Here is a 12755-nt window from a genome sequence, read left to right as displayed (position 1 = left end):
AAAAGAAATCTGCCCAAGTGTAACAGACAACTTGACCGATATATAATGCCAAACATACTAAGTGGATGGCGTCTAAGATAAAAATTCTTGTTCGTGATTTTGAAAAATCTAAGACAGCACAGAAATATGCATTGGGTAAACCGATTTCTGGCGTTTGTCGTGACTCTTATTAGCAAAGCAGGTGTGGTGTGTTGATAATTTCTTCTTGGATTTTGGTTTTGAAATCTTGTAGGGTTCTTGGACGGTTCACATAAACACGGGATTTAAAAAAACACCTTCAAAACAGCCATCAATGCTCTTGAAGTGTTTGCTGTTGCACCGTCTTGTTGGACGATCATCATGAAGAATTTTTCTCACAGAACGACCGGATAATCCACTATTCCAACGCATTATGGCGACTGAACCGTGTCGGGACAAAACTGTGCAGTAGCCCGTCTTGAACGGGACCACTAGCGCTCCGCTGTGACATTAACTAACTGAATGGCGCGCATTTTAAAAAAGGAAGTGCTGCCGCACGCTGTATAATACTGGCATGGAATCTAACTGAAACTACAATCTCTCAAAATTGTCAATGGCGATATAAAAAAATGGAAGCAAAATTAAAAGAACAAAACAATGTAAAGCTAAGATTGGAAATGTTATTTTAAGCGAAAATATCATAAGTCCAGAATTTGATTTAACTCCATTGTATTTACCGATTAATGTAACTAAGATAAAAATGGTAGACAATAATGACATCTGGAAATTAATTTTAGAAAATAATACCACTTTTATATTCAAATAATAATCCAATTTGTACACTAAATAGACTAACCTTCTTATATTATATTAAATTTAGAAAGCAAGACAAAAATAATTAAGAACACAACAAGAAATGGAACCGGCACCAGACCAGTTGCCTACATTATACCCTGTAATACAAGCATGACAACCCTGACGTATTCACATAACTAGCACTGTCCAAGGAAATATTAATATTACTTTAGTCGTAGAGTAAAAGGAGTATACTAGATTCGTTGAAAAGTATGTAACAGGCAAAAGCGTTTCCGTCCATATAAAGCATTATTATTATTTTAACAATAACAATAATAAGCGGGTTAATTTTCTACTTCACATGTGTTACAAGTGTGCCCGTTACGTATCCAAAAACGTTTTATAATCAAATAAAACTAAGATTACATTATACGTTGACAATCTATCCCAACTTCTTCGACAAATACGCCAATGTCGCTGTTCTCTGGAGAGCCAAGCAGACGAATTGAATACCTGCTCAGCCTATACCCAACAAGCGATACTCGACAGAAAGCAGTAATTTTTGGAGCCATCGAACTACAAGTCATTGGAGATGCCGGTAAGGTCTGCCAACTAGGATTTCAACTTTGAGAGAAGCACTCATGGTCGAATTTAAACGACAAACCCACCTGGAGGAACTTTTGAGACGTTTTTATTGTAAACCCTACTAAGGTGATTTACGAAAATGTTGTGAAAAATTAGAAGATAAGTCAACTACTATTTTTAGTAAGTTAGTCTTGGAAAACCACCAAAATAATTCATCAGTTTATACACAAGCAATAGCAACCACAATAAAAAATACTATTTAACGCTCACTGTTTTATAGATTGTTCATGACCTTAGCGAGGCATGACAGGCATCGAGACCGATGAGTTGTTCCACATATACAAATCAGCATGCTTCAGAAATTTTTGAAGCAATTATACAGGAAAACCAATTAACAAATAAAATAAACTACGCATTGAACAATGAAGTTAACTTGCATACCGACTAAACCATTTAAACAATGAAGACAAATATAAACTGACACAATTATTTAAAGAATTTAAAAATATCCAGTATTCCGATAAAGAAGACTTAACTTTGACAAGCATCATACGCCACGAAATAAAACCCAGTATACAAAATACCCTACTCATATCCTTTTCCTTATGAAACAAAAGTTAATAGGGAAATTGAGGAAATGCTACAACAAAACATTATACGCGAATACAACTGCAATAGGGGAGGTGCAGTCCACTGTAGATTGTTCCTAAAAAAAAAAAAGGACGCATCTGGCAAACCAAAATTCAGGTTGGTAGTCGACTATCGTAACTTAAATTAAATTAAACTTACAACAATTGATTTAGCGAAAGACTTTCACCAAATCTAAATGGTCCATACCAACATCTGCATTTTTGATTTAACAAGGCCACTACGAATACATTAGCATGCCATTTTGTTTAAAAAATGCCCCAGCCACACAACGTTGCATAAACTTTGTCCTAAAGGACCTTATGAACAAAGATTGCCTTGTATATTTAAAAGATCTTATTATCTACTAAACATCGTTCACTGAACACACTTGACTTACTAAAGAATTTTTTTCAAACCCTTAACGTATTTTTAAAAAAACATACAAATTTCTTAGGGATACTATAAGTCCAGATGGTATTTGACCGAATAGAGATAAATTAAAAGCGATCGAAATATTTCCCATTTCAAAAAAACCCTAAAGAAATTAAATCATTCTTAGGCTTATGCTAATATCCGCAATTTCATTCCTCTCATTCTTTTTCTAAAAAAGGAGCAACAATTCATATAAAACACGACGCATAAAATAAATCGTTTGGAAACGAGGGACCCTGATCTGATCTGATCATCTGATCTGATTTTACAAAAACAATTCAAGTTTCTACTGATGGTAGAAATTTTGTCATACTATCACAAGATAATAAACCAATTAGTTTTGCAAGCAGAACTTTAGCGACCACGAATAAAATTACAATGTCTCCTTTGAAATATTAAGTGATCATAAACCCCTTGTACGGCTAAATAACATTATGAAATTACAACGTTGGCGAATAAAAATTAGTGAATACAAAGAAATAAAATATAATAAAATATAGAAGATTTAAAGGCATGGGAAAACCAAAGAAAATTAAAGCAGACAAGGACTCAGCGCTTATGCTCAACTCTTTAAAAGTTTGGCTGAATAATGAAGGAAAACGAAATGATATCACCACGAGCAAAACAGGAATAGCAGATGTAGAACGCCTTCACAAAACAATAAATGAATGAATAAAACGAATTATCAATACTGAAGATAATAGAGAAACAAGAATAGAAACAACTTTATACACATACAACGATAAAACTAAACATAATACAACCGGACAGATACCAGCTTACATTCTACTTTCACTATGACTACCTATAATTAAAAGACAATAAAATTAAAAAACTTTACAAGAACAGACAAAATTATGAAATTAACACAAAATATAGACAAGCCCAGAAAACAATGAGACTACATTGCAATGTATCCAATGCATTGGCTAGCAACGAAATTGCTAACATATTCGCACAACACTTTTCTGACCTCTCCGGCGACTGGAACTTTTCAGAGGAGTTCCGGAACAATAAATATAGAAATAACCTACATCTCTACACCCCCTCTCCAATAGCCCAAACCATAGAAGAGAACATAACTTATCTCGAACTTAGCTCAGCCCTACAAACATTATAAGGATGTGCTCCAGGACTTGATAGAATCGCTTATCAAATTATCAAAAACACCGACAAAACGAAAACTTCCTCATACCGACCCATCTCTCTCAACTGCTGTATAGCAAAAACACTTGATAAAATAATAGCGAAAATACTCTGGTGGCTAGTGGCATATAACAATCTACTTAACGACAACCAATTTGGATTTAAAAAACACCTCCCTCGTCACTCTTGATTTTTCAAGAGCCTTCGATCGAGTAGGCGTGCACTCCATAATCCAGCAATTGCAGGAATGGAAAACGGCCCCAAAATAATAAAGTACATTAAAAATATCATGTGTAACAGGAAAATAACTGTACGCGTCGGTCCGCATAAATCAAACCCATTACCCCTATTCAACGGAATCCCCCAAGGTTCACCCATATCCGTGATACTATTCCTGATAGCATTCAATAAATTATCTAACATCATATCCCTACATAAAGATATTAAATTCAATGCATACGCCGACGACTTCTTCCTTATAATAAATTTCAACAAAAACACAAATACAAACTTCAGCTTAGACAACCTATTTAACGATATAGAAAAATGGTGCTCCTACTCAGGGGCATCACTATCCCTATCCAAATGCCAACACCTCCGCATATGCAGAAAACACCACTGCACATGCAAGATAAGCTGCAACAATATCCAAATACCTACCGTTACTTCCTTAAAAATTCTAGGAATAACCTTAAACAACAAATACAAATGGAACACACACATAAACCTACTTCTACCCAAACTACACAACAAGCTAAATATAATAAAATGCCTATCTAGTCTTAAATTTAATTGCAACACGCATACACTGCTTAATGTCGCAAAAGCAACAATTATAGCCAAACTAGAGTATGGTTTGTTTCTGTACGGCCATGCTCCCAAAAGCATTTTAAACAAAATAAAAACACCATTCAACTCCGCTATCCGTCTAGCTCTCGGCGCCTATCGCTCTACCCCAATAAATAACTTACTTTACGAATCGAGTACTCCCCCCTTAGAAATGAAAAGAGACCTTCAAATAGCCAAACTATCTCAAAACCTAACCTTCTCCAAAAACACAGCAATACATAAGTTCTTAAAGCCTAAAAAAACTAATAAGAAAAAAACATCAACAATAGACCGAACAATTAAGCTTAGCCTAGAACTTAATCTACCCTACAAACCAATAAAACTCCAAAAACACAGGCCATCATGGACCCTCCCCAATCTAATAGACACATCACTCAGAATCCACAAGAAAGAACAAACATCCCCAGACCAATACAGAAAATTATACGAACACACAAAGAATAACCTTAAAACACATAATTTCATATTCACTGACGGTTCAAAAATTTATTAATTACGCAATAACATTCGCCATTACGACGGAAACAGACGTCTTGAAATACATAGAGGCATACTGCCTGCATATTCATCCGTCCTCACCTCCAAAACAATCGCCATCCTAGAACCAATAGAACTTATTAAAAACCGAAGAGGCAAATTTATTATCTCTTCCGACTCCCTATCAGCAATAGATTTAATCCAAAACACAAATAATAACAACTTTTACCCAAGCAGAATACGATCGCTAATAACGCAACCTGCATCTAAAATTAAAATAATGTGGATTCCTGGCCATTCAGGAATAAAAGGAAATGAATTAGCCGATCAAGCTGCAAAATCAGCAAGCAGTATGCCTTATCCTCACCCCAAACATATATACCAAAGATATAAAAAAACAGCTTAAAGCCGACCTTGCGACCAAAAAGAAAGAAAACATAATAAACTGCAGTCCATGGTACCAATCTATTAACACGAACACCTCACACACATGCGATTACCTTAAACAATCTCACCCAAATTGGACCAGACTCGACCAAATAAAAATAATACGACTTCGACTAGGACACACCTACCTAAATCCCAATACAATACCAACTTGTCCGTTTTGGCAAGTTGATATTTCTATAAGCCACATATACTTATATACATACATATACATACTTTTCCTCAAAAAAACCAAATTATACCACAAAATCTAAAAACAAAACAGGCAATTGTACATAACAAGCCAGCAATTAGTTACCAAATTAGATATTAACTAAATTAAGATATAATAACATTGTAAATAAATATAGCTGTAAGCCCCGTAGCTAATGCTATACTATCTAAGTTAGTCTAGTTTTGTAAACTATTCTATCTATCATAATAAATAAATAAATAAATAGACAAGCCCCCAAGCCCCCACACGCTCAAAATATAAAAATCCATATAGGAAAACAGGCAGAATTGAATAATATTTAAAATGACTTTAATGATGAAACTACAACTGGAAAAATCGAAATCAACCATATCGAAAACAATTAAGGATTTATTTAATTTGAATATGCAGCACTGGTCTCACAATCAACATAACACAAATCGAAGAAACATGTAACAATCTTTTTAAAGAAAGTCTAGAATTTAGAAAGATAACACAAGTAAATCAAACCTAATTGAAACAAGAAAGAATGCTATACCCGTTACTGTGCTAGTGTGAATGCGAACGGGAAATTTCATAATTTTTCTGGGATACCGATAGGTATTTGGGAATAAAATTTAAAAATTGTTCCAAATTGTGGGCGAGACCGTTTTGGCGGCTTTAGGAAGTTAGAGCGGGCGTGTCAAAAGGTTTTTTGGAAAATATATGGAAATTTAAGCAACTTATAAAATAATAAAAAAAATTAAACAAAAATTTTAAAAATGTGAGAGTGACAGTTTTGCCCTGTTTTAGGGTGTTAGAGTGTGCGTGGCAAAATGTTATTTGGAAAACCGATATAAATTTAAGTGATATTCATTTGAGTACTTTATTAGAACTAAAGAACACGCAGGCAGTTGACAGCATAAGAGATAAAATATACGAGAGTCCCGCTTCATTGTAACTTCAAATTAAAGAGTTGATCTTATGCTAAGAGTCCTTTCCGTTGTCTTACGATTGCGGTGCTACATAAATACATACATAAATTTAACACTCCTCAACACAATATGTCAACCTCTACATGGCAAGTTGCTTATTTAATATTACATTTAATATTTATCTACTCAATACAACAATCAATACAATCCCATCATTTTTATAAATTTCTCATGCTTAACTCTATTCAAATTCTTTGTTAATACATCTGATATCATGTAATCTGTTGGCAAATACTTAATTTCAATTATATTTTCCTTATATAGTTCTCTTACATAATGATACTTAATATCAATATGCTTACTACGTGAATGATAAACATTGTGCGCTTTGATTATCGCCATAAATCTGCACTTCGAGATTTCTAAAGCCCATCTCACTTAACAGCTTTCGCACATAGGCAGCCTCCCTCGCAGCAGTCGAGAGCGCCATATACTCCGCTTCTGTGCTACTTTGAGCAACCATCGATTGTTTTTTCGAAGCCCATGTAAAAACAGCTCCAGCAGCAATCAATACCCAACCGGTGAACGATTTTCTGTCCGTAGAAACACCAGGCCACTCCGCGTCGACAAAGCAGTGTATTACTACACCAGCTCGTAATGCAGTTTCAAATCAGTTGTACCTCTTAGATATCTCAGCACCCGCTTCGCTGCATTCTGTTGTGAAAGTTTAGTCACAGAATGCATTATATCAGGACAAGTAGTTATTGCCAAATACATTAGGGATCCGATTACAGACTGATAGGCAACTTTATCCACCCTCTGGCAAACGACTCCGTCACATTTTACTTGGAATACAGCTTCTAGGGGTATAACGTTTGGCTTGCAGTCCTGCATCTTGTAGTCATTCAGGTGCCTCTCTGTGTACTGCTTATAACCAATTCTTATGCCTCCTCCATTCACGTTCGATTTCAATTCGCAAGAAATGCTTCAACTCACCGCTGTCTACAATTTTAAATTATTTTGCAACTAGACGCTTTATTTGACCAAGTTCATCCTTGCTCGAACTGGCTATAATAAAGTCTTCTACATATACAACAATTATATTTCTCCACTTTTCAGTATCTTGAATATAGATTCAAGGTTCGCTAAAAAACGGTACAAATCCAATTTTGAGGAGCACCACATTTAACCGCTCATTCCATTCTCGACCGCTCTGCTTCAACCCGTATAAAGATTTTTGTAGCTTCAGCACTCGTTTCGGGTATTGCTCATCGATAAATCCTTCTTGTTGGCGCATATTAACAGTATGATGTAGATCACTGTTCACGTAGGCAGACGATACGTCCAAACCATGTACAAACCATTCTCAACTGCCAGAGCAATGACGAGCTTGATAGACGAATAACGTGCCACAGGAGAGTAAAATTAACGCCTTACGCTTCACTGCAAACACCCATTTCGATCCGATAGCTTTCTGTCCCTCTGGGAGATCCACCAACGTCCAGGTCGCATTGGCTTGAAGACTCTCCATCTCCTTCTGCATAGAAGCTCTCCATTCAGCAGAATTATCAATACTCATTGCCTCGTTCACACTCGTAGAGACGGGCTCTTCTTCAGCATACATTGCATTGTCAATATTGTACTGCTTACGTGGTCGTCCGGGTAGGTCAGTGTACACTTTCTTTGGTCGCCCAGACCCCTCTATTCAGTTGGTTTGGAAGGAAGCTTATCAGAAGAAAGCTCTCCGCCTTCTTCATCAAGGTTCTCGCCGACAGGTGCATCATCGTCTTGGTCATTAGACAAGTTCGGGATTTCGTCAAACACGTCAACTGGAACGGCATTTAGCTTTTCAAGTTAAACGTTGGAAGTTCCAGAATCTTGTTCGATCCGAGCACAGACATCATGGGAATTCTCAAATACAATGCAATTTCATTTTCAGCATACCTAGTGATGGCAACTCATCTAGTGTTTCTAGAGCAATCACAAAGCCTTCATACGACTGAGGCAAACTTGACAATAGTATAACACTTAGGATTTCTTCTTGAACTAGAAAACCAACTTCTTTTAATTTTTCCACTATGCCATAAAATTTGTTCATATGTGCTGTGCCCTTTTCACTCATTTTAATTTGTAACAACTGCTTTAATAAGCGAATACGACGCACCGGTCCCGTAGGTGTGTGTATTTCACGCAGTTTTTGCCATCCTTCTTTAGCGGTTTCACAATGTTTTTTGGTTGACTGCTATGACTTTACACTCAACATTATAGTGGCAATGCCTTTTTCGTCAGATAAAGCCTTTTTCTCGGCACTATCGTTTTCTTCTTTGACGAGTCGACCACACGTGACTTTCCATAAGTCCAAATGTACTAACACACATTTAATCTGCACAGACCACGCACTGTAATTATCACCATCCACTTTGTTTATCATATGTATTGACGAACTCATTTTGACATTCACCAATTTCCACGATGACAATATCAAAAAGTCCGGAATATTCTACAAAATCACAAATATTCACTATTTACTCGCGCTGGCCTGGGCCCATAACCTATTCATTTGAGTACTTTATTAAAACTAAAGTAGTAGGTTACAATATGGTTGCACGCACGCAGTTGACAGCATAAGAGATAAGAGATGGGCGTGGCCACAGCTTTTTGGTATATAGATACAAATTGGCAAGACAAACAATACAAAGAAGAAAAATCTTAACGCACGCGGATATATCGAGCCTGGATCGTTAGCAGCATTGGGTATTTTTAGTAAAAATGAACGTTTGTAACGAGGAGAAGAATCAGTACAGAACTTCTTATGCGTTCATGTTGCTTTTACTATTATACCTACACGAAGGAAGTTTAAAAACATAATAATGGTGTACGGGTCGAAAACTGTAAAGTTCATTCCCTTGTGTGCAAGGTATCCTAGTTTTCTTTCCACTTTCACGGCCCGCGCGGGTACAAGATCCAACTAATGTACCGTTAGTTCACGGTGCGTTCTCTTTCTGCTCGTCCAAAGTCCGCACCGTTACCGTTCGACCTCCGACCCTTGGCCAGCAAGTCCAAGGTCCGGCGCGGTACTGTTAGTACACGGTCTCTCCGCTTTGCCCGCTTTTGGGTTCGGGTCCACCATTTCCCATTTGACCTCGCGCCCTTGACTCATCTCGCATTCCAGCGTCGTCGCTGTTACAATTCAGCTCTCCTGCATGCGGATTATTGGGATTTTATAACTCCTCACACAACACACAACCATTCCTCAAAACTATTTGAAAATGTTATCACTCCTCTTTTGCAGCACCTTTGTAGATAAATCATATCACCGTGTCAGCACGGTTTTATGAAACGCAGATCAACAACCACTAACCTCTTGAAGCTAACTTCTTACGTAATACAGGGTTTCAAAAATTATCTTCAAACATATGTAATCTACACTGACTTTAGTAAAGCGTTTGACTCTGTTAATCATTACCTTCTAGTAAGGAAACTTAATATATTAGGTTTCCCTGATGATCTTCTAAATTGGATTTCAAGTTATCTGAATGGCAGGACGCAAAAAGTCCTCTTTAAGAATTCTCAATCTTGTATTCTCCGAGTCACATCCAGTGTCCCACAAGGGAGCCACCTTGGTCCGCTTCTTTTTACCTTATTTATTACCGACCTCCCCTTAGTAATAAAATATTCGCGTGTACTTATGTACGCAGACGATGTTAAATTAAGCCTCCAGCACAAGGACATTTCGCGTCATTTGGACTTATAATCCGATCTAGACAGCTTGCAAATATGGTGCCGTGATAAGGTATTAAACTTAAATGGCCCCAAGTGTAAAGTTATGACCTTTTGTCGTGTCAACCCAATACGCTCGACTTACACTCTAAGTGGGTGTCCTTTGGACAGAATAACACGGGTTGATGATCTTGGTGTTCTTCTGGACCCTAAACTAAAATGTTCTGACCATATTTCGCCGACTGTCAATAAGGCCAGGGGTGTGCTTGGTTTTATAAAAAGGTGGTCTATTGATGATCCTTACATGACTAAAACCTTATTTATTTCGTTAGTCCGTTCGATTCTTGAGTATGGATCACCTGTCTGGAGTCCACAATACGTAGTCCACTCAGTCCCCATTGAATCGGTCCAAAAAAACTTTTTGCCTTGCGCCGCCTAAATTGGGATGCAAACCGTATATTACCTCCTTATTCCAGTAGGCTACTTAAAATTTTTTTTTTTTTTTTTTTTTTTTCATAGTCCAAAATATTTTTTATTAATTTATTTATTAAGGCATACGGGGAAGTCTTGAAGCCCCTTTGTGTCCTTCTTATCTATTAATTCAGCCCATTTGGGCTCGCCAGCTAACTATAGTTAGCTTTTTCAAATTTACAGTAATTTTACTACAATTACACAACAATCACATATAACAAATAAGATTTAAGATATGCGTCAGCTTCTGCGGACCCTTGTCAAAGGAGATCGGGTAATGAGATCCCTCGTTTGTCTTCTATTGAGCCTCCTTGGTGGGCGAGATCTGTTTAGAGCGCTGGCCAGCCGATTTCTGTGGCGCTCCAGCCTGTCATGGTATCTGCTCGAGTGCTGGTTTATTTCGTCAAATACCGTTGCTAGTTTCAGGTCTCTGTGCAGAGTGGTGTTTCGAACAAACCACTCGCAGCCGGTGATAAGTCTTGCTACCTTATTTTGAATAGCCTGGGTCCTTTTGATTTGGCTGTCGCATGCCAAGGGCTTCCCCGATGTAGACGGGCGGTGGCGTTCTCCGCTTTAAAGTAAAGCAGACGTTGTTGGATTTACTGCTATTGATGCCAATGTTCCAACGTCTTGCCCATTCCGAGAACCGGTATGCAAAGTCCTGGATACCATCGGCTGCGTCGCATCGGGACCTGTAGGTGACGCACACGTCATCGGCAAATGTGGCCAACATAGTTTTCCCGTAAAGGCTTACATCCGGCTGCGGCATGTCGTGGCTATACAGGCAGTAGAGCAGGAGGCCGAGGACACTACCTTGTGGAACACCAGCTGCCGCGTTGTGCTCGGTGGAACTTTTAATTAATACACTTCGTGACATTACATGGATACATGACACTACATAATATTACATGGCACTACGTGACATTACATGGATACATGACACTACATAATATTACATAGCACTACATAACATGGCAATACATGCCACTAGATGACTTGCGACAATACATGACATTACATGACATTACATGACATTACATGACATTACATGACATTACATGACATTACATGACATTACATGACATTACATGACATTACATGACATTACATGACATTACATGACATTACATGACATTACATGACATTACATGACATTACATGACATTACATGACATTACATGACATTACAAGACATTACATGACATTACATGACATTACATGACATTACATGACATTACATGACATTACATGACATTACATAACACAATACAATACAATACAATACAATACAATACAACACAATACAACACTATACAACACAATACAACAAATTACAACACAATACAACACAATACAACACAACACAACACCAACACCAACACCAACACCAACACCAACACCAACACCAACACCAACACCAACACCAACACCAACACCAACACCAACACCAACACCAACACCAACACCAACACCAACACCAACACCAACACCAACACCAACACCAACACCAACACCAAACACCAACACCAACACCAACACCAACACCAACACCAACACCAACACCAACACCAACACCAACACCAACACCAACACCACACCAACACCAACACCAACACCAACACCAACACCAACACCAACACCAACACCAACACCAACACCAACACCAACACCAACACCAACACCAACACCAACACCAACACCAACACCAACACCAACACCAACACCAACACCAACACCAACACCAACACCAACACCAACACCAACACCAACACCAACACCAACACCAACACCAACACCAACACCAACACCAACACCAACACCAACACCACACCAACACCAACACCAACACCAACACCAACACCAACACCAACACCAACACCAACACCAACACCAACACCAACACCAACACCAACACCAACACCAACACCAACACCAACACCAACACCAACACCAACACCAACACCAACAAACACCAACACCAAAAAAAAAAAAAAAAAAAAAAAAAACACCAACACCAACACCAACACCAACGCCAACACCAACACCAACACCAACACCAACACCAACACCAACACAACACTTAGATACTCGAGCACTATCATATATCCGAAAAAAAAACATGAGCAAGAAAAAATAAA

This window comes from Drosophila sechellia, chromosome 3R (genome assembly GCF_004382195.2).
Source record: "Drosophila sechellia strain sech25 chromosome 3R, ASM438219v1, whole genome shotgun sequence".
In the NCBI taxonomy this organism is placed as follows: Eukaryota; Metazoa; Arthropoda; class Insecta; order Diptera; family Drosophilidae; genus Drosophila; species Drosophila sechellia.
This window is presented reverse-complemented; position numbering follows the sequence as displayed.